Source organism: Marmota marmota, unplaced genomic scaffold, assembly GCF_001458135.2.
Source record: "Marmota marmota marmota unplaced genomic scaffold, marMar, whole genome shotgun sequence".
NCBI classification, from domain to species: Eukaryota; Metazoa; Chordata; class Mammalia; order Rodentia; family Sciuridae; genus Marmota; species Marmota marmota.
This window is the reverse complement of record NW_025999913.1, coordinates 17,073,755-17,096,988: the sequence shown is the minus strand read 5'-3', so window position 1 is coordinate 17,096,988 and position 23,234 is coordinate 17,073,755.

Sequence of the window (23,234 nt, the reverse complement as noted above, 5' to 3'; positions counted from 1 at the left end):
AATATGTGCCCAGAGAGGTAGGAGAGGGAAAAAAAAAGAAAAGAAAAAAAAAAAACATGTAGGAACTGGATTGCAAGAGTTCCATCAGAGAAAAATATCTTTGATGTTACCTTTATCTCAAAATTTGGAATGGAGGGTGTATTCTCTATTTCATGTATATTCATTTTAATAAAATAATGCCTTTGTATGCTTCAAAAGCAATATTTTATATTCTTTCCAAATTCTTGGAGTACATTTGACATGCTGGGAAGGGAAGACACCTGTGTGTCATGGCTTCATCTGGCTGATGATATACTGTTTCACAGCCCAGTGGGAGATTTCAAATAAATAATAAACATCTTTTTCAGTGTGCAAAAAATTAGGATTATTTGTAGAATAGAACCTATGTGTAAATATTTATATTTGTAAGAATTCATCTCATGGAATAGACCTTAAAATACTGCATTGGTCTTGATGTTATGTCACATTCACTTTAGAATCGCAGGTTGGACTTCAAACTCAGCCTTCTGGGAATAAAGGCCTTCAGTAGAGGTTGACATCCTCGGAGTCAGAACATTTTAACACCGTGTACCAGGTCTTAGCATAAAACCCACACAGAGTAATTCGTCTTTAAGTTCAGCACCGTTTCCCCAGTCAGTTTTCCTCTATGGTTCTCATATACCAAGTTCATTGTTCAAGTAAGCCAAATTTAGATGGTGAAAGAAGAGTTTTTAACAAACTTTGTTGTGTCCACAAGTGCAAAGTGCTCCTAATTTCAATACGATCATTTCTTAACGTGCTCGAATCACTGTTCAGACTAACATGAACTAACAAGCGTTAGTTCATGGAGCTCATGGACCCACAATTGAGTTTTTGGAATTTTTTTGGAATTGGGTTTGTTCACATTCAACAGAAGAAAACCAGAGATCCTGACTAAAGGGTTGAAAAGCAGGAGTAGAATGGCTCCAAGGTTCTGTTGTGGATGGGTAGGACCTGCGTTTTCCAGGAGAGAGCATGGCTGCAATGCTCGACAGACGTCATCAGACGTCATCGGGAAAAAGAAGATGATAGCAGGGCAGGTGAGTGTCCAAGCGTGCAATTGCACTCCTTCTACAACTCTCCAAGTTACTTTTATTAATTTCATTATGTTGACATATTAGAAAACACAAGGGTGCTCACACTTGGGAAATTACAAGTTGAATTTTAACTTTATCTTTATCTTTTTTTTTTTTTTTTGCAGTGCTGGGGATTGAACCAAGGACCTCCCACATGTCAGGCAAGAATCATTCTACCCCCAGCTCCACCCTGCAGTCCACAAGTTAAACTTTAAAAGACCCGTTAACCATAAAGAAGAGAACAATGAGGTAGGTACACAGAAACAGCCCTCTTAGGGGATTAGTGCAAAGCCACACTTTCAGATGTACCCCATTTTAAATGTAAGACACACAAATTTGGGGAAATAACCAAACTCTTTTTTGGGAACAGTATGAGTCCTTTTCCTTGACCAAAGTTATGTTATTTCTAGTGTGTACTAAGGTCTTATCAAATATTTGTAAACTAAATAAATTCATACCCCCCGGCAAAGATGTCAGTTTGAATTTAACAGACACTTTTAGGTAAAGTGTAGCAACATAAAAATTCAGTCCTTGCCTTTACTAATTTGATGAATGGAGACCAGGAAAACTAAGTCAGTTCAAGCCAGCTTCACTATCTCACTAGCAACCTGAAGTGGGGAGTTCAAAGCCAGCATCATGACTCTTGAAAAGACCTTCATGAGGCAGGTGCTGTTTTCTTACTCTGACCTTCGAATTCTAAAATGCAGATGGATCCTCAACAATCCCAAAGACTGTTCAGTTATCCACGTTCTCAGAGGCAAATTTCAGAACAGCTCACAGTGCTCTGCTACCCCCAGGCCTCTACCAGGGAGTTGCCACAGTGGCTCTGGCCGGTCTCATCACCCCCTGAGAAGGGACAGGTGCTCAGCATCCCCCTCACTCACCTCCTGCGCACCTACCTCTGTGCAGCCTCGCACAGCACACAAGTCGACTAATGCAATCACTGCAAACGAAACGAGAACGAGATCTGGAGTCCTAACCCCTCACTGTATAAATGAAGAATGCCTAACCAGGGGAACCATCGTGGCTCAGGGTGACCCAAATTACAGCAGACCAATATTAGCTTAGACTAACGCGTCTCAGGAAACCCCAGAGATGAATCTGACTGATGAGCATTATCGATCGCCTAACTTTTGAGTTAATGTATGAATGAGAAGACAGGCAGGTGGGTAGACTATGAGAACAGACACGGTGTGGAATTCAGAGGTTGACTCACATAGCTTTCCTTATGTTGTACAAATTGTATTCAAAGCCACTGTGATTATAGAGTATGGGCACATTATTCATACCTGAACATTACACTGAACAGCACACGGGACTTGTTTTTTTTTTTTTTTTTACAGCTAGCAAACAGACACAAATAATCAGATCCATGGAGCTAGCAAACTAATTTGCTAATGGGATATTTGCTGAAAGGCCAGAACTACACGGAAAAACCCTGCAATTAACCTTTGAAAACAAAAAGAATTGTTGCCTCGAAGGTTTGGGGGCTTAATTATTGATAGAAGCTTAAGGGTAAATCTAAACCATGACCTTAAGCTTTCTTCATCTTTATATATCACCTCTTATTTAGGAAATCAGACAAGTCTGTCTCAGATGGAATGGAAAGAAGAAACTTCGTAAGGCTCCATTAATGGATCAGAACAAACTCTGTCTTTAAAAATTTAATTTCGTTGCCCCATGAATTTCACAAATAGATTTTTTTTCAGTTTGCATGTACATGTTTGCTTCGTAAAATAATAAAAAATAAAAAAAAATTTCCAGTAGATTTAAAGCCACCGGTTTTCTGCGTTAAGAAATTATTAAAACCTAACTAAGTCTAGTCAAGGGAAACTTCACATAGCCAGAATTGAGTTATGGCAAAGAAAAAATTATAGCCACCTAATTGGCTAACAAGTTTTTTTTTTTCTTGGACACAACTGATCATGCGTGTCTCTGAAGTACCATGGTGACATGCTATTACACACGTGGTGTGTGTTCTGGACAACAAATCATGGGGGAAAAACAACTTCTACTGATCCTGTGCTGTGTGTCTGGGACATGGCATTAATAACTACTTTAGAATGAATGGAGGTCAGGCAGGGTGCCAGCCAAGTTAATTGTCATTTAACTTTCTTTTGAAATAGACTAGCTGGGACTTTCTGAAATTAAGTAATTAGCTCAATATTGTCCAGTGATATAGAGCCCAGATTTATACCTGGGTCTATCTTTTTGTAAACCCTAAAAATGTTAAACCCTAAGAGTTTGATAAACATCAAATATCAATCAAAATAGTCATCTTAAACTGTCCGACATCTTCTCAATGCAATCCTTTATGTAATCTAAATGATCAGATTGGAGAAACTTGTTGTCTGATTAAAATGTTAGGTTATACTATTATCTGACGGCAGGATATAATGGGTAATGCAGAACACTATCTCCTTCAAAATCTCTTTCTACACTATGCAATTCTTTGTTTTGCATGCTGTCTAAATTTCTATTAATAAAAGACTAATTTATGGTAATAATTTTCCTCTTTCAAAATGCAAATATTCTCTGGAAAATTAAATAGGTTGCCATTAATTCCTTAAAGTGAATTGATTAAACCAAATTGCTTCTACCCAGCAGAGATAAGTCTCACTGAAGAAACAGGCATTTCAATTCAGACGTGGAGGCCTTTGATGGGAAGGCAGAAGAGGACATTTCCTGTGGGAGCAGTCTTGGTTAGGCACCATGAGACGCTTCATGTGTCCAACAAGCAGCCCAAGGACAGTGACACATGGGTTTGCAAAGAGCTGTCGGAGTGTGAAAACACGTGGCTTATTTAACTTAAGTCTGGTTCATTGTCAAACTATGTAAAAGAACCTGAAAACCACTTCCTAACAGATTTCACCCCTGGACACTAGAATTCTGAGTCCTTCACCTGCATAGGCAGGCACACTCTTCTGTATGACCACAGCATGCCCCAATTACCAAAGAAATGGTATGTTCATGATGGATTAAAGTATGTGTGGTTTCAAAATATGGATTAAATGGAGCCCGGAAAGGATGCTCTCCTTGGCTACATCTCTGAGTGATGTTATGGGTTGGATCGTGTCCCTCCAAAAGTTGTTTGCTCAGGTCCTGGGTATCTAAGTGTGGACTTCTTTGGAAAGAGGGTGATTGCTGATGAACACTTAAGTCAGGTTGAGGTTATACTGAAGTGTGTTGCATTAGGAGTGACAAGGTCCCACCTCTAATCCAATGTGACTGATGTCCTTAGAAGAAAGGGGAATTTGGACATAGATGTTCATATAGGAAGGACACCATGTAAGCATGAAGGCAGAGACCAGACTGTGTGCTGCTAAGGAGGGATGGCAAAGATTGCCAGCCAATCACCAGATGCTAGCAGAGAGGCGGGGGAGAGTCTTCCTCCTAGTCCTCAGAGAGAGCCAACTTCACCTTTATCATAGACTTGTAGCTTCCAAAATTGTGAGACAGGGAGTATCTGCCCTCGAAGCCACTTGTGATGTTCTGCTATGGTGGCCCTAGCAAGTGAATCCAGGTCTCTTATGAGCAGTTACTGTGGTCACCTGCCCACCAATTCACACACAGAAATACACACACAATATATGATATAATAAAGTACAAGACGTCATAAATGACATAGGTTTATATGTAATATACCTCACAAAATATAGTTTTTAAAATGCTTAGTAAAAATGCTGAATTTTATTTTGCAAATTAAAATAGCAAGGTAGAAAATTTCAACTCAGATTAGGAAAAAAAAAACTACACAAATACGTATCATGAAATTGTATCTAAAAAAAAAAATCCAAAGCAGTAATAAACATAGATTCTAGTGCTGAGCTAGATTTCTTGTGGCTGAAGCATGGTAAGCATGCTGTTATTCATTTTTTAGTATGACTATATATTACCAAGGACTTCAGGTAGCAACTCCGTGGCTTACACTCCTTCGAGCTTTTGTAATTGTCTATAAATCTATGTTACCTGGCTTATATGTTTACTAGCATATGATTTCTAGTCTGATATATGTGCATGCAATGTGCACTTGCTTGCATATACATGCACATACAAGTAGATTTACATACTTATGCATGTGTTTAAAACCTACTTTCTTGTCAAGAAAAAATGTTAACAGTTTGGGTATTGGAATAGACTGTTCACACCATCAAAGTGAGGCTGCAAGTCATAGGGCCATATGCTGTTTTTTAGGAATCTGTTTTATTGCCAGCACACATCAACACACGTGGAGCACATAACTATTACTTTATTTGCTTCTCCATTAGATTGTAGCAATAAGATTGCATGGGGTGGAATGGACAAGTGGGTTGGGGGTGGAGAAGTTTAGCAAGAGCCTTGTCTAGAATAGTCCAGGTTGGTGAGGTCTTCTTTATCTTCATCTTTCATCACTGTGAGTTTATAACTTTCCCTTTGCCAGATATATCTACAAAAGAAGTCAATATAAATAGCTAGCAGATAAATGTTAAAAGAAGTCCAAGCTGGTAGAAGATGGCAGATAAGATGCACAGAAAAATTTCTATCACTTGACACAAATTTGGAGTTGTCATTTATTCTAAACAGGTTCGATGATAACTTATTTAGCAGAGTTTCTGTGGGGAAAGGTGGTATTAAGCAAATTGATAGTGCAAAATTCATTGGTTGATGGAGTCTGAGGTCTGTAAGCAAGTTCTTTTCTTACTTTACAGTAATAAAAACAGCCCTTTTGATGGATGAACACAGTAACTAGAAAGGCTTCCAAAGTATGTATTAAAACAAGTTTAATAATGAATAGTCTCATATTCCTTAAAATTATTATTGGGCCCAAATTTGTTTTTAGATGTTCTCGAATTTCAATCTTCATTCATCACAAGTCTTCTCTCTGCCCTACCTAAAGTTGTGTAAGTGTGGTGTGAGTCTCCCCTGAGCCTCAGCTTGCTCTTTCAAGCAGGGTATTTCAGGACACGTATGCCCAGCTAGCCATGCAGGGTGTACATGCAGAGGAGTGTCACCATTTTTGAACCAGGAGTTTTTGGTCAATTACTCAGGATTTTTCTAGGGGATGATCTATTTTCCAAGTAATAAATAGAAAAACTGGAATATGAAGATTAAAAAGAGAAAGAAAGAAAACCTAATTACTAACAGCAATGCTACTGAAAAGAGTCCCTGGTGTTCTTTTTGTTTGGTTTTATTAAAAGACCAATATCCCTGGTGCTTCATACTATCTGTGAAAAAAAAGTGAAAAATGAACAAGTCATGGATTTTCAGTGCTCTAATGACTTATACTAATGTATTCCTTCATCTAAATACAGATTTCTATTTAAAATTCAGTATGCAGGGGTATTATGAATTCCAGTTTAATGGATTCCAAATAATTGCCCTTTGGAAATGATGAATAGCTGTTTAAATCCACTGATAAGAATATACTATTCCTCTCTGAACAATAGGCCTTCCACATTAACTGTGTCATATATGCCTGAAATTAGTTTATTAATTTTTTATTGATATGCAAAACCCAAACCGATGACAGATGGAAAATAACCCTCTTCTCAGACCCTCGACTTTCCCCCTCAAATATTTGTGGCTATTCTTTCGAGTGACGCAGGACAGCAGGGCAGCTCCACTCTGAAAGGAGGCCAGGCCCAGGAGATGCAGACAGTGAGCCTCCCATCTTTTATTTTGTCTGGGCAGCTCAAAGAGATGTGCTTCTAAGGTGGACACAATGACCATCAAGGTCCTAACCCTCAGATGTGAAGCTGTTTGAAGCTCCTGGTGGTTATGGCACGATGCCCTTCACAAAGACTTCCAGGACCCTTCCTCACTTTAAAAGGTAGCGGAGGCACATGAGGCAGAGCTATTCAAATTACAAAGGCATTATTCATTTCCCTGAGGAGGAGGCCCCTGGCCCTGGGTTTTACGTTTTTTATTTTGTCCCTTACTGGAATGGATGGTTTTCTATACTAGTCTAAAAAAAATATTCTGAAAGTTATGACCAGAGCAGATGCAATAAACACATCTATGTTGAAGTAATGAGCATACACTCATTACCAGAGTGTCAGTGCTGTCTGAATTTGTAAACAATCATATTGCATTACACAATCTGTAACATGGTATTTTTGGATGTGTTCAGTCAAGGAAAAACATTCGCTCATACAAGAAAAGAGAGGAATATCTGTGCTGTTTCTAAACCAAGAAATAATAAATGATACAAAGAAAAAAAATCAAAACAGGTGCTATTCACACTACTGATACGATGTATCATCACCACCTTTAATTTTATGCCTCTTACCTTTCAAGGAATTTCTATGGAAAAGAAATCTGTGCTCTTTACAATGCATAAATAAATAAATAAATAAATAAATAAAAAGAATCATCTATGGGTACTGAAAAAAAATTTAGAATGTATGATTCTTTGTTCCCTATTGATTGATTTACAAAGTCATTTTGCTTAGAGCAGTTTTTCTAGAACTGAATGAATGACTGGTGTACATATGATAGATATGTATTGTGTGGCCTGCTCTACATATTCAGATAAACACATTTAAATAGAGGCAAACTGCAATGAAATGGAGATTTTCAGCCTGTGCCCAACACTCTATCCAGGAAAATATGTATTACTAAGAAAAAGAAATACTTGGATTTTCCATTTCACCTCTGCTATCAATATTAATAAAATTCACTCATTGTTCCCATAAGAAATGCTAGTCAGGATTCAAATGAAATAAAGCATGGAAGCAAAAACTGGTTTCATTTATTTTTTTCCTTTTGCAACTGTGTAAATAATGTTAGTATTTTCTTTCCCTAAATCTCCTCTAAGAGGAGTAAAAGATGGAGGGAGAGGGAAAAAAAAAGAAAAAAAAATGTTCATGTATTAGAGGCACCAAGCATATAGCAGAAAGAGTGAAACCCAAGTCTGTGTTTCAGCACATTGTGTGTGAGATCCAGAGCCACTGGACTGGAGGCTTTCCTTTCTGTGTAGCAGAGGGCAATGCCCTTCTTCTCCAAGCCTGTTCTGCCACCCCACCCCCACCCCCCAGGGTCTGCTGCCTTCCCTGCACCCACAGCTACCCAGAGAAGAATGGCCCCTCTGTCTTCCTGCCCGCCCATTCAGCTGGCCTTTCAGGTCTGCTAACTGCTGCTGTAGGACTTCATTTTCATGCTCTGCTGAGGGGTTTTCTGAAACCAGACGGTTTCTGCAAAGCAGGTCTATTTGCATAAACAGTGCCATGTGAGGAGGTCTCCTGGAAGCAAAACAGAAACTCACTCAAGCAAATCTTCCTTTCAACTGGTTTCTTTGCAAGGATCAGCTCCTAGAGTTGCCATCTGTACGCTAGAATGTGGCCGAGAGTTTGAACAGTTCTCCTCTCCTTTCCCTACGTGTTCGATTTTCTGAAACAAGCCAAAAATATATTTTAATTTCTGAGTTAGTCTGAACTGAATCCATAAATAGGCGATGGTATGTGGAATGAGGAATGCATTGTGTGTTCAACCGGGGCGGGAGGCCAGCTCCACATCAGCTGGCCAGCGCCTCCATTTGATCTGTCAGAGGAGCCTCATCAAAATGCACATCCCAGCCAGGAGCTGCCTTCCACGGGGCTCTGTGATTGCAGGTCACCAAATGCAGAGCTGCTTCAGCACTGGGGATCACAGAGGGTAACATCCATCTCTGCTCACTTCAGCCCTTTCTCTAGTTTCCTACCCACAAAAATAGACCAAATTATGGTACCAATCTCTAAACAGGCAGGAGCAAGCAGTTCAAATGAGGCTACATAAACAAAATGAAGAGGAGAGTTATTAAACCAGTCACATCCACGGCAACCCATGCCTGGTTTTCCAAACATCTTCTTAAAGCAAATCTAGCTTTAAAGGGGGTCTTAATAGCAACAGTAAGACTGTAACATGTAACAAAACCCCTGAGGTTAGAAGCATGTGCTTAGACAAACAATAGCTACTCTTTTCTCCTATGTGAAAAAAAGGGATGAAATTTGACTCAGGTCTTTCTTTAGCTTTTTGCAGACAATTTATATCATGAATTAGTGGAAACAGAGAAAAAAGCAGAAATTTGACCAGCACCTTGTTTGTCTAATATAAGACATAGTCCAATATTTTTCTGGCCTCCTTGACTAGCCAATCTGGAGAGCTTCTCTTTTCCCCCTTAAAAATGTCATGATTTTTGACTTATAAATACTACTCCCCATAAAAGATTATAAGGCACTTTGAAGAAGTGGCTGATTGCAGATCTGAGGCAGGAAATATACAACATAGGCATGGATGTCTTATCCTACAAGAAAGGGAGAAGCTACTTTATCAAGCCGGAGCAGCCAATCTGGAGGGACTCTCACCGCCAGGGCTGGAAAAATGGAACCCTCAGGAAACACAAAACCTTCCAGGGCACAAAAGTCAACTATGCTCAAGTTGGAGAACTGAGAATGATATTTTAAAATAAAAACCTAATCGGACACCTTTGGAGGATGTTGAAAGACCATCTCATTATTTTTTTTTAAATCGTTCTTTTTAGCTATTCATGTCATTTCATTATTTTGAAAACTTGTAAATGGAAGATGAAAGTTAAATGTCCTGCCTTGATACAATCAGCACCCGAGGGGGACCCGAGTGCGTGAAAGCCAGCTGCTCTTCCTGGAGCTATTGAATCCAGAAGACCCACATCGTAGGCCCCAGGATACACTGCGTCTGGCGCTGACCACTGGAAATGAAGTCCTCAATTCCTGTAGCCACTCTTCATGGACACTCACCATCCCGGCTGTGGGGTCATCTCATCAAAACCAATCTCCCAATGAAAGGCAACACTGAACTTGAATCTTCTCTGGTTTTTAGGTCCAAGAGATACAAGGGACCCAGGCATATGACAAGTGACATCTCAGGGATAAAAGTCAGAAAATTCCAGGATTTAGAAAACTCCACGGAGATACGATGTGGATTCTTCAACAAAGTTTCAAATGCAGTAATAGGGATCAAAAAGGGGCTGGACAGACACTGGCCTGCATATAGGGAACTTAATGGGATCCCAATTCAAGTTTATCCATCCATTACTTAATTAAGTGGAAAGCAATAAAGATTAAAATTAAGGTAAATTACCAGGCAATCAAGGAAATGTTATCATGACCAGATATTTCATAATGTTAAAAAAATCATTAATTTTTAAGAGTGATTAAGGTATTATGGCTATGTCTTCAAACATGAGTCTTTTAGAAAAATTTATTGAAATACATACAGATGAAATTCCCTCTGGGATGAGTTTAAAAATATTGCTTGCATGAGAGGGGCCATAAACTGATAATTATTCAAGTTCAGCTACAGATAAACCAAGTTAATCGGACTATTTTCTATACTTTTGCATTTATTTGAATTTTCACATAATGAAAAACAAAGAATATTAAGACTCCTTTAAGGAGTGGTGCCACAAAAACAGGTGCTATTTTCCCTGCTAAATTTCTACAAACATTAACTCTCATGACTATGATGAAGGATGGGATTGGAGATGGGGGAAGCAGATGGTCTAAACAAATATTTGCCAAACTTTGAAAAACCCAAGCATTTGTAACATGTACAACAGACCAATAGATACAAGGCAATAAGAAAGTTAGGGAATGGTACAAAAAAAATGTATTCACTTTTTAAAGCAAAGTGTTTGTTAATACCGTATTAATTATCTATTTATTAACTTAAAGCATTCAATTAGAACTGTTATGACTGTGGCAGAATCTAACCATATTAAAATGCATAAACCCACTTCATATAAGAGCTCAGGACATTTTTTTTTTTACTAATTTATACCATCTTTAGAATCTTCTGCATACCAGGCCTTGAATATTATTTTCACATTCTTTATGCATACATAATTTGGTTTTCAAAATATTATGTGTATATGTAGTTGCATTTCTTACACAAAAGACTACATGATGATAAATGAACATAGCTTTAAATAAAATTAGCTCTTTTAAAAAGTCCCCTCTTTAGAAATAATGATAACATGAATAATAAGCACGATAGCTAATATTTATTAAATGTTTTGCAAACCACCTTATCTCATTTTATTCTATTTAATCTTTCCAACAGCAGTATGAATTCTCTGTGAGTCACTCATATATCTGCAGGTCTTGAGGGAAGAAGTACTGACTATCTTTTGTTGTGGTCCATTTTATCAAGACTGTGCAGTGAACAGCCTTGGAAGACAGAGGTTCATTTAAAGGAATATTAAGGAGTGTACCACACTTAGGGAGTGCTATTAAAGATGCTATTATCTTTCCTTTGTAGCAGAGGGAAAGCTTGTTTTCTGTCCAGCATAATAGAGATCATGTCCTTTTCTGGAGCAAATATGGCACTGCTTTGCTTACTCCCCCTTATGATAGATTGGGTTCCCAAGCCCAGAATCCTTCAGCTATGACACAAGCCTGTTGTGTGCATAGCCTCCACCAGGCCCCTCTGCATCACCCTCATGGCACATCAGGGTCATGAAGAACCAACACAATCATTAAACTCATGCTGTCAGCTATGCTGAGTAATAAGCACCCAAGTGTCTCTGACCCAAGAGTCTCGTGTCTTCTGCTAACCCTCAAAAAACTTTAGTAGTCTAAATTGTTAAGTTGCTAGAAAGAAAAATGTTAGTCCCTTCAGAGTAATAAGGATTGGCTGGTAATAAGGATTGGTTGCTAGCAAAGGCATGACTTTTAGAAGGAGAAGGAAAATGGCTGCAGTTATAAGACAAGAAAAGACTCTTGTCTCAACCAAGTCGTGGTGGAAGGAATGCAGATCCCCCACTGCATCGCACTAGCTGTCAAAATGAATGTTTAGACCTTGAGTGGTGAGAAATAGGATTGGAAACCATGAAACAGTTAATAGTACTCTGGATATTGCTCACGTTCTTCAGGCAGGAGAAGGAAGGATCAAGGAGTCCCCCAAATTCCTATAGGACTCTGGGTGGGCAGGGAGCACTGGGAGTTCATCCACTGGTTCCTGAGCAGCCGATGTCTCTTGCTTCCCCTTGCTTCTCACTCCCCTGACCTTGGCTCTTCAAGGGAAAGGATAGAGTTGGGACAAGATTTCTCTGTCTCCAAGTGGGACTAAAGCTTGTTTGAATCTGACTGAGTATGCTGGGAACTCTGAGGAGCATAAGGACTGGGATCCATCCGATATAAACACCCAAATGAGAACCAACCCTCTGGGCTGATCCCCAGGGAGGAAGCATCACATTCAATTGATGCAGTGTGTGCAGGGTTCATGTGCACTTTGAGGGACCAAGAGAATGCTGAGTGGGTCCTCTGTGCTGGTTCGGCTACTAACTGAGCTATCTGCCAGTGCCTCCTTGCTCCATGGCATCTGAGAATGTTCCATGGCATTCCGATGGGAGAGAGCACAGGTGGAGAAGGGAATGGACAGGTGGAATGAACTTTCCTGCCATTTGCCACGACTGGTGGGCTCAGGATGTAGCACCTCTGTCATTCAGAACTTCATTCACTAGGAATGTCCCATCATGTTGGGTGACAAGCCAGAAGCCTCTATCTCAGTGTTCTTGACTACAGCATTATCGTAAAGTTGTGCAAAATTTAGGGCCCAGTCACTAAGGCACCTTGCTGGGGACCACATGGTTGATGCTGCAATGCTTGTTCCCCCCAACAGACAAATCGCTCTGTCATCAGAGGTCCACCAGCACAAAGCAGGCCCACCATCTCACGGTGGGTGTTCCTGAGCAACAGGTCCCTCACTTGAACATGCTTCTGGTCCCCCATTTGGGTCCCCTATAACCATAGAAGGATGGGTTAACCCAATTTAAAGGTTCATTGCCTTTTAGTTGGAACCAAACCAACAGCCACAGGGTGCTGTGGTGCCGCAGTCTGGCTGGGCACAATCAGGAGCCACTTGTCAAAAGAAACTAACTTTATTTTTAGAACCACACACGCCAAACGAAACAGCCTCTCAGGAAAAACCCTCAGAGCCTCAACTGCCACCACCGGCTTTCCACAAGCCTCTCTCTCCCACACAAGCTTCTCTCCACCTCCCACAATCCTCCTGCTCTTGAGGCCGATTGGCTGGGTCACGTGGGCGGAGCCAAAAAAGTCCCCCAATGAGCAGCTCCGTGGTCTGAAAGGGCAGGGAAACAGCCCAATGAGCATCACCGCAGAGGAGCCAATCAGCTAGATGTTGCTGGGGCCGCTGTGAGCCAATCATCAGCCGGCAGCTGGAAGTTTGCTGGCAGCTGGAAGTTTGCTGGGGCCCCTTCGGCTGTGGCTCTCAACACTGTGGTAGACTGTGAAGACCCACAGTCCAGATGCTCCCCCTTGTTAGAGTCTGTAAACAAGTCAGGATGGCGCCTAGCATTTTGCCAGAGGGAATGGTTAATGTTAAGGTCTGTAAACAAGTCTGGATGGTGCCTGGCAAAATGCCAGAGGGAGTGGTTTGTGAAGTAATGCCAGTGAGCCATTAAGTGTGGAGATTCCTTATTGGTTNGATCAATTCATTCAACTACCAACGACTAGTATGTTACGTCACCCCCCCCCCCCCCCCCCGGTTATTTTGCCCAGCCAGCCGGGCTGTGGCACCCCCTGAGATCAGGGTCTGTGTGACTGATGGGTTTTCTCAATGGAGCCTCTGGAAAAGGAAGGCTGCCTCCACCTGGCGGCCCCATTCGGGTTTCCAACCTGTCACCTGCCTACCATAGCTCCCACATGCACTGTTTTTATAAAGTAGCTCTTGCGGAAACTGACCCATGAGGCTTTGTGACTCTTCAGCCAGCCAAGGCTATCCAGGGTTGATCAGCTCAGTCTCCATGACTAACAATGTGGCCAAGGCCACAAAATCTTTCTTTGTCAAATGAAGATGGCCTTTTCAGGGGCTGGAATGATCTGGAACAGACTCGTCTTTACATTTTGTAAAATGCAGCAACTATTCCAATGGGAACCTTCATTCATTTACAGCTGAAGGGAAGCTGATAACTCAAAGACACCCATTTTCTGAAAAGAACAGTTGGAATCCAGCTGTGGATCAAGCCTGCACTCCATTTCTCCTCTGTTGCCTTCATTACCGCTGGACTCATCTGCACCCCAGACATGGCACAGACGCCATCACAGATGGGGTTCAGAGGAAAGGACTCTGCATTTCTGCTGCAGAAGCCACCAAGGGGAGGCTACACTTCTGACTGCTGTCAAGCTCCCTCGCACTGGCACTGGGAGACACTAAATCTGCCTTGTATCTTTGGCTGCCTGGGCCATTGTAAGCTTTTATCACAAAATCAACTCAGTTGATGGTTAAAGTATGTAATGGACATCCAGCACTCCCTACTATTTACAGGCGTCTGTATGATTGGGCAGTGAATCAGCCTCCTCAACAACTGGCTTGGAAAGATTTCTGCCCTCCTCCTTGGCCTCTTGTGGTAATGCAATTGAATCATTGAATGCAACTGTCTTCATAACGGAGTTTCTCTCTCCACGTGGCTCCTTGGGTCATGATCACTATGAAGGGAGTTGGAAGTTATAGGCACATATTTCGGAAACTCAGGAATCTGCCTTTTCCATTCTAGGTGTTCTATGTCTTGCCTTCTTCAGTGAGAAACTCTTGTCCAGTCCAGCTGAAACACTCTCCAAGCAAAAGCCGGGCTCCAAGGGGAACTGAAAGACTCAAAACTAATACTGCTGTCATTGCATGAAGATGTCTTTATCCCTCTTGCACTGACCCTTCCAGATGAAAGGTGTGGGTGTAAGTTGGGAACCATAGGAAGAAAAGGGTGACGTTATAGCTAATCAGATTGTTGAATAAGACACTCCAATTTTGTGACAATCAAGGGAAAACAGCCACCCAGCAACGTAGAAAGGACAGCTTCCATCTGGGAGGTACAGGGGACAGAGCGCCATTAGTGATCTCTTGTCTTTCCAAATTGCCCCTAGGTCCATCGTCCTGCAGGAGGGCGTCCTGCTGTGGATTCCCAAACTGCCGCCTGTGCCTCACATGTAACTGATGTGTGGGTCTGTCATCCCCTCCCAGAGGACTCTGACCGGTAAGTCACTGCCTTTCCCCGTAACCTTGCCAAGAATCTATTGGAAAAAGCAGATGGCCTCAGTCCCTGCTCCTCTCATGCAAAACACCTCCAGATGTCTCTGTGCCCCCCCACCTGGCCATTCTCCGCGGTTCCACGGAGCAGATGAGTGCCGCCCAGGTGGTGGTGTGGATGGACAGCACAGATTGGCCCAACTCCCTTCGAAGAACAAGGACTGCACTCAATGATTTGAACAGAACCAGGAATTTAAGGCCGACAAGTCAGCTGGGAAAGCACTTTGGAGGTTCTGCCAGCCTGAGAGACCAGGCCCCGCTTGGGGGATAATGACAACTGAAATAACACGGTCTTCCCAGAGTCGCCATGTTGTATTCTTGGGGATTGAACTTTATGTGTACAAGCCAGGCATGAATTTCCTTCCTTTCCTAAAAATTAAAGCTTAATTACAAAAGGTGTTAAAAATCTTCAATTCTCTGACTTTAGATAAATAGATCGATTACACCAACCTGACCCTGGAAGAAACCTGGGTCAGCCTCAGGTCACTGACCAGGCTTTGATGAAGTAGGCACAGACTTCTTCCTGACAGGGGAGGCAGCGTCTGTGCAATCACAGATACATCTTGCTTGGGATCCAAAGAAAATGCTAACAGAGAAACCTGGGGGGAAATCCACAGTCTTTCTACGGTAGGTCTCGATGGCCCTGGAATTCAGGTAGCTGGTTGAGTGCCAGCCCAGAATGGGGGCCACTGCTGCTGTCAATGTCGAATGGGCCACGTCCTGCCATGGTGGCCTTAACTTACTGCGGGACAAGTGGAGCTACTTTGTTAGTCAGCCTACTCAGAGTGACTAAGTGGCCTACTCCTCAGGATAATTTGCCAGAAATCAAAGCAGTATAGAAAGAAGAGGTGACTATGGGGGAGAGCAAGTTTTTAAAAGTATCCTCTGAAATCTGAATTTACATTGAGAACACACCCTGCTTACAGGGTGTTTCAACATCTATTTAAACATCTATTCATTACTCTGGAAATGATTTGGAAAACAGAATGCCTGTGCTCAGAGAAAACGTACTGAATAAATGACATTGATTCCTAAACCAACCCAGAAAAGCCCATTTAACCCTGGCTATGATTTAAAGAAGATATGGTGTATTTGTTATTAAGAGTTACCTGACTTTTCTATTGGATGCATACGTACATGTAAATACACAGATTTTTCAGTCCAATGACACTGGAGGTTAAACAGACTTTGAAGGTGAGTATGGAGAGCTGACCAAATTCACCTTGTCTTCTCTGTGAAATTCTGCACACCGGGTGGGCACTTTACAACTTCAGAACTCAAATCACAAATGGGACAGGCCATGTGGCTTTAGGAAATGCTCACACACACCTCACCAAGGTTCGGGCATTCCTGGAAGTGTCAAGGAGAAAGAGGGAATTGTGCAGCTCAGCAGAATAGGGAATGTAGGATCTTTCTTTAGGGGTTGGAAAGTCTTTCTGCAGGGATCTAGCCATTGACATGCACAAGTCTGGCCTTAATTAGGCAGGGAACATTCTATATTTTAGAATTAGCAAAAGGCTACCAAATTAGAGTTTGGAGGAAAGGGCTATTGAAGCCAAATGTAGTTGTATTGTTGTTGCTGTTTTCTTGTTTTGTTTTGTTTTTGTTTTTAACCGTAATTGCTTTAACTGAAGACTATGTCCAAAGCTCTGTTTAAGCTTTAGAGTTTTTTTTCTTCTTTGTGATAGTGATAGATAATTCTATAGTAGAAGCAGGCTTTAAGGTAAGTAGTTATTACTATTTTTACTGAAACAAAATCTTTAGCAAGACACCGAGAGGAGCTAATAATAAAAGAAGGTGCCGGGTTAGCCACAGTGTTCTGAGACGAGATCAGGGTAATAAGCATGTCCTCAGAGAGGACAAACAGCAAGCAGGTGGACTGATGAGCTGATTATTGCAACCTGTTAGTCTGAGGCTACTTCAGAATGATCTTTCCTGGAGAGCGAAGGCGGTTTTTCTGTCTTTTTTTCATTGAGGATTGAAGGTGTCTCACATAAATTCTCCTCCCAGGAAAAATTTAATGTACGAAGTAATAGTGACATAGTTTTCTTTCTAACATCCCAGGCACTGTACTATATCCTGGACAGGCATTGAATCATTGAAGTATCAAAACAATTCTGGGAGGTGATATTGTGATATGTAGTTCTGAAGTGAAGAGAGTGTGGTGTAGATGAGTAACTTGTCAAAGGTCACGTTCTAGTGAGACAAGAGCTAGTCATACACCCAGGGTCTGCCCAAATCTACAAGCCACTACCGTCTAATCTTTGACATTTGTTTATACCTAGGTAAGTACAAAATCCTATATATAATTTCAAACGGCCTCCCTCAACTCCTGAAGACTAGCTTTGCAAATCCTTATTCTAAAAGCCATTTAGCAACATCCACTCTGAAAACTCTCAGAATATTTGAAAACCGTGATCTCATAACCAGAATCCCCTTCCACCTTAGAGAAAGAACTGGGAGAATGTGAGCTGATAGTTGATAGTCTGTTTCTGATACAGAAAATTATACTGATGAATGGAGTAGTTTCTCCTTAAGAAGCAAGTTCTTAGAATTCCTCCGTCTCAGTGATCTCTCCTGCCTTGAAGGACATAAAGATAGTAATAGCGCTTCTTGCAGAATGTTTCTAATATCTTTCTTTTCTTTAATTTCATAAATATCCCCTAGGGCAATGCCCATCCCAGTCAGTAATGGTGTGAGTCATCAGTTGTGTTGATTTTTACCTTGCTTTTCACTTCAGCTTTTAAAGTTCAGAAACAGCTAAATGAATGCCGACCACCCTGACGGCACATCCTTCTCCCCTGTGGCCTAGGACAGGAGCAGCGGCCTCGGCGGCCATGTTTCAGTTCCTTGCAGGAACTACCCTCATTTCCTCCTCCTGGGCTTCACACTGACCAGTCCACTGTCCACGGCTATTCCTTCTCCTACTGCTGGACGTAGTTCCAAGGTCGCCTCCCCAGAGAAGGCTTTCTCAGGTGTGACCATTCTAGAATGCAAGGCCCACAGGGACTTTGGGGATTTTGTCAAGAGCTCCCAAGTCCCCAGCAGGAAGAACATACCCTGGTACATAATATCTATTAAATAAATATCTTTTGAATAAATAAATAATCTCCACGTGTTGCCAGATCTGATTTCCTTCCAAACCTAAGCAGTCCAAACAGGCAGCTTGGGTTTTGTAGGAAGATAAATGGATACATAATCAACAAAGGTCTCCATTTCTTTTTGCCATTTTCAAACCAGTTTGGGAGGGAGACTATATAATGTCATAACTTATACCTTTGTCCTTCATTTCTCTTCTCTGAAAAAAAAAAAATCATAGATATACCTCTGCTCCTGATACCCGATTTTCATTGACAGTCGTGAGGTGTCCACATCTATGGACAATCGAACACGACAGGAGCAGCATTGGGTAACACTTCCCCCACAGAGCCCCTTGTCCTAAAGGCTGGTTTTGGAAAGATACCTGAAGGAGTCTCTCTACTGAACCATTGAAGGAGCAGCCAGTGGAGAGTATTAGGTGTGTGTTCTCCACAGCTGGATGGGGATGAGTGCAGCCCGTGATCACCCATATCTGCACAGGACTGAAAGTGAGTTTCATTTCTGCCCACTGACCTCTATAGCTCTGAGGTCAAGGAGACATGAAGGAGAACTAAAAAGTCAAAAGTTTCTATGGATATTAACCTCAAATCACATGCTCTGACACAGAAGCAAATTTTTAAAAGTCACGAAATGCAGACCTCTCTTTTCTATTTGCAACTGGTCAGTGGACACGATTATTTGATTCTGTTTTACCTTAAATAGTGGCCACATAGCCTAATGCATTTGGCATCCCCTGCATGTCGGCAAGGCCTGTATAATGATTCCTAAAGTGGCTCTCAAGGAAGCGGCTGTCACCCTGTAATCATCTTATTCATCCTGAAGGCACACTAGCATCTTTGGGGAATATTCAAATTTGTGAAACATGCAAAAAAGAAACGAAATGACACTTTTGAAAAGCTGCTACTCAGAGAACAATTACTTATTACAGCATTTATCCTGATTGCAAATGACAAAGGATTTTACTTTTTTTTGTTTTTAATTAACCAAGCAGGGTGATTTTCCAGCAATAATATCCCCAACCTCATTAATCCATCAATAGGAATTGGCAAGGGTCAGTTTGCTTGAATAATTTATGTTTTCCTAAATTACAACATGTGTTTGTGTGTTCCTGATTTCAGTATTATAAAAATTTATTTGTAACTTTCATTTGTTTCTATTAAAAATCCCTAAACTGTGCCTTAACAACATATGTATCTCTAAAATAGATATGCATGCTCTACATGTCTTCCCTTTTCTAGTTCACCTCTTGCCAAACTATTGCAAATCCATCTTAGATTTCTTGAGCAGGTTTTGTCTTTTCTCCCTCATTGGTTTGACCTCTGAAGCCTTGGGGTCTTACATTTCCAAGCACTTTATGAATCTTCCCATAAAACATGACTACAAATTAAAAATGCCACAACCAACTAAACTGGACTCTGCCTGCAATCTCTGTTGCTTACTTTCATTGCTAAGAGAGTTCAGAAGAAGTTGAATAGATGAAGTAAGTCTGTCATTGGCTGAAGAGTGGCAGTGGGATCTAGGATAGTGGGCAGAGACTGGTAGCAATGAGCTGCCTTTTAGGCAGGAACTCATTACAGTGTTCGAAGCCCTGGGCACATGTTTTGTATTTAAATATTATGCCACTCCTAGAGGATAGGCAGAGTTTATGTTATCCCCCAACAAAAGATAAAGAAATGGGGATTTGGAATGCATCAGTATTCTCTAAAAGGCCACACATCTTGGAAAACTATGAAGTCTGTGCTGAGACCTAAGAGTTCTCTTTTTTATTTTAGTGCAGTTTATGTTACACAACTATTTTCTCAAGTATGTTAGATAAATATTTTTCTATTTATAATTTTGATAAGTTACATGCAAATAGGCAACTTGTTTTCTATGTAACAAATAAACCTCTAAAACCAAATAATACTAGGTGTCCAGTTATACTGATAATTTTAGTTTTGTTTTGTTACATTTTAGTTGCTTATAAATTCAATAGTCTTTCTAATGCAAAGGCTTGAAATGGCTAACATTTTAAACCTTTGGAACATATGTTGAGTCATTTACAAGCTTATCAATTTAAAGTTATGCTTTTAGCATTGCTTAATTTGTCTATATTTATTGCAACATGGATAGCATGCAAACTGAAAAATATAATGTACTAGATAAGAAATCTTTTTAAACCTCTTACTGATATCCTATTGGGACTGGCATATAATTTAAAACACTTAACAGAATATTTCAGGGAATGTTGCCAAGGAGTGAATAAGAGAATCTCATTTCATTTCTAAATGCCAGACGAAAGTCGCCTAAAATGATGGTAACAGTGGTTGGAAGGAAGGAAATTGGGCTGGGGAGAGGCATAATTTACATAAGGTGCTTTTTATCTAAAATTTTCTTTCTTTTGTTGAATTTGACAATTTACCAGAGTCTTTTCAGAAGTGTCTGACATCCCTTTTAATTAAGCAGCAAGCAGTAAAAAATGACAGACAATGTGTTTCTGGAGTATTAATGCAGGTCTTGAGTGAACTCACCCCTCATGAAGAGCTCTAATTCTGAAGAAAGCATTGAGTTCTGTTTCACATAAAACGTTAACATTGAATAAAGCTGCAAGGATTTTATTTTATCACATTTATGTTAAATCATATTTCCAGATTAACTAAGCAACGTTTTGTTTTTTTTTTTTAATGTTAAGGAACAGCCTCACAGTTTGGTAAAAGACAAAGGGCATCGTGTATTTCCACAACAATTATTAAGAAGCAGCACTCAGGCTCCTGAGAAAGTGAGAAAAGACTTACAACGTGTATAGACAGGAATGTAGACACTGAAAGGTGAGAGTGCGTTGCTAAGGTTAGTGTTTGATCTTAGGAAAGCACATTGGGTTGTGTGTGAAATAATAATTCCACATTATTATTATTATTGAAATAATATCATTACCTCAATTGTTATGAATTATTATTGAAATAATCATTCCAATTTCTGTTCTTGGGCAATTTCTTCTAGAACATTCTTTCCTGACCTAGCTCATGCCGTCTCTGTCATGCTGTTGGCAGTTCTCACCTCTTTTTCCAGTTCTTCTACAAGTCCCTTAATCCAGTTGAACACCCCAGTTGACTTCCCTTCTTTCTGTCTTTGCCTGTAAGATTCGTTTCCTGAACACAGATCAGTGTCTCTTCCTACTGGCATATTCAGACACAAGGACGGAGCAGACATAGTGGAGAGAGAGCATTGGTGCTCTAATGGGCAGGGAGACAGTGACACACAGTCCTGAGAGAGGAAATCAAAGAAATCATCACCACCTCTGCTCATATTAGGTTCCCAAGACAACCAACCACAGGAAATCCAGTCCCTGCATTTCATTGTACCATCATAACATCTTCCATTCCTGTTGCTCCTTTAAGTGGATTTTTTTGCCATCAGAAAATATTACCTAAGAGAGAAGGCTGGCTATTCCAATCATGGGTTTACTAAGTGACCAGTCCAGCTGTTGGAAAACATCTCGAGAGGGCCTTTCAATGACTCACTGCACTGTGTCAGTTCTGGTTATCCTACAAGTTTCAAAGAAGTGAGGTTTTGCTGATGAATGAAGCTATGAAAAATTAGCAACAGTGGTTAATTCCACCGAGTAGTGGCTCTCCTACAAGTCCAAAATATACTCTAATTTGAATGGACACCATTTAGTTTTGTTGAAAAATCCTGTCATGCATAGAACATTATCCCTAATTGGAGAAACAAGTCACATTGTTGGTGTTGACTGCTATCTGTCTGGCCTGAGAGCATGCCTCTGGCACATGACTAGCAAGGACTTCCCAGTGAAAATCTCCATCTCAGCCTGCTGCTGTGTACATTTGCTGTGGAACATGGTGGCTGACTTGCAACTCAGGCCATTTCACAGGGGTCTGTGAAAATTGGAGTCTTCCTGAATATCCTAAGTACATGACAGCTCAAAGCCATGAACGGGGAGTGCAGCCCTCCATCAGGTTCAGCTACAGAGCTCTTGTTGATATTTGCAGAGAAAGGGCAGAAACACAATGTTCTTCCATTTAGTCATTTTAGTTCTTCATGTGACATATCATGAAGTTCACACGCAAAACCATCAACAGCTACTACATGATGGTTTTTTCCTAGTATCTGTGGCAAGATTCACACACCACTCTATCCTTATTGATGACAAATTTGGGTTGCTTGTGACAAATCAATGGATACTTATTTCATTTTATTTTTCCCCTAAAGAAGGGGAGGCTTAAAGTGATGGGCTATCCCTTTGCATCTATTAAGCAGATAATAACACCAGTGATGAGAATGTCAAATGGTGATATTCTCTGTGGGAAAATTTGGTAGCTACTCAAAATTTAAACTTAAAGTTACCATGTGACCCAATGATCACATTCCTATATACATATAGCCACAAGACCCATGAAGACATTTGTCTTCACAAAAACATGTACAGAACCGTTCATAAGAGCTAACAAGGAAAGCAATTCAAATGTCCATTAACTAGAGAGAATAAAACATGGCGCACTCATGCAATGGACTCATATAGAGCAATCAGAATGTATGGTATATGTGCCCACAAGGCTGAGTCTTGAAAACACAAAGGTAAATGAGAGAAGTGAATTACAAAAGACCATGTATTATATGATTCAATTCATATAAAATGTCTAAAATAGGGAAATTTATTGAGACAGAAAGCATATTAGTGGTTTGCATAAGACAAGGAGGTTGGGACAGAGAGGAGAAGAAAAAGAGCCAGTTATGGTCCTGACATTATTACAGGGGTTGAAATACTCTAAAATTGGGCTGTAATGATAGTGATATGACTTTGTAAATATATTTCAAAATGTTAAATTGTGTACGTTGTGTATATGCTCAGATATAAACATAATTTATATATTATTAAAGATGTTGAAAATAACATAAATGAACAAGTAATAAAGTTTTTATCACTACCTTAAAAGAAATATGAATATTCCAGGCCATAAACATAAGTGAATTGTAAATGTAAATACAAAATTAAGAAAATGA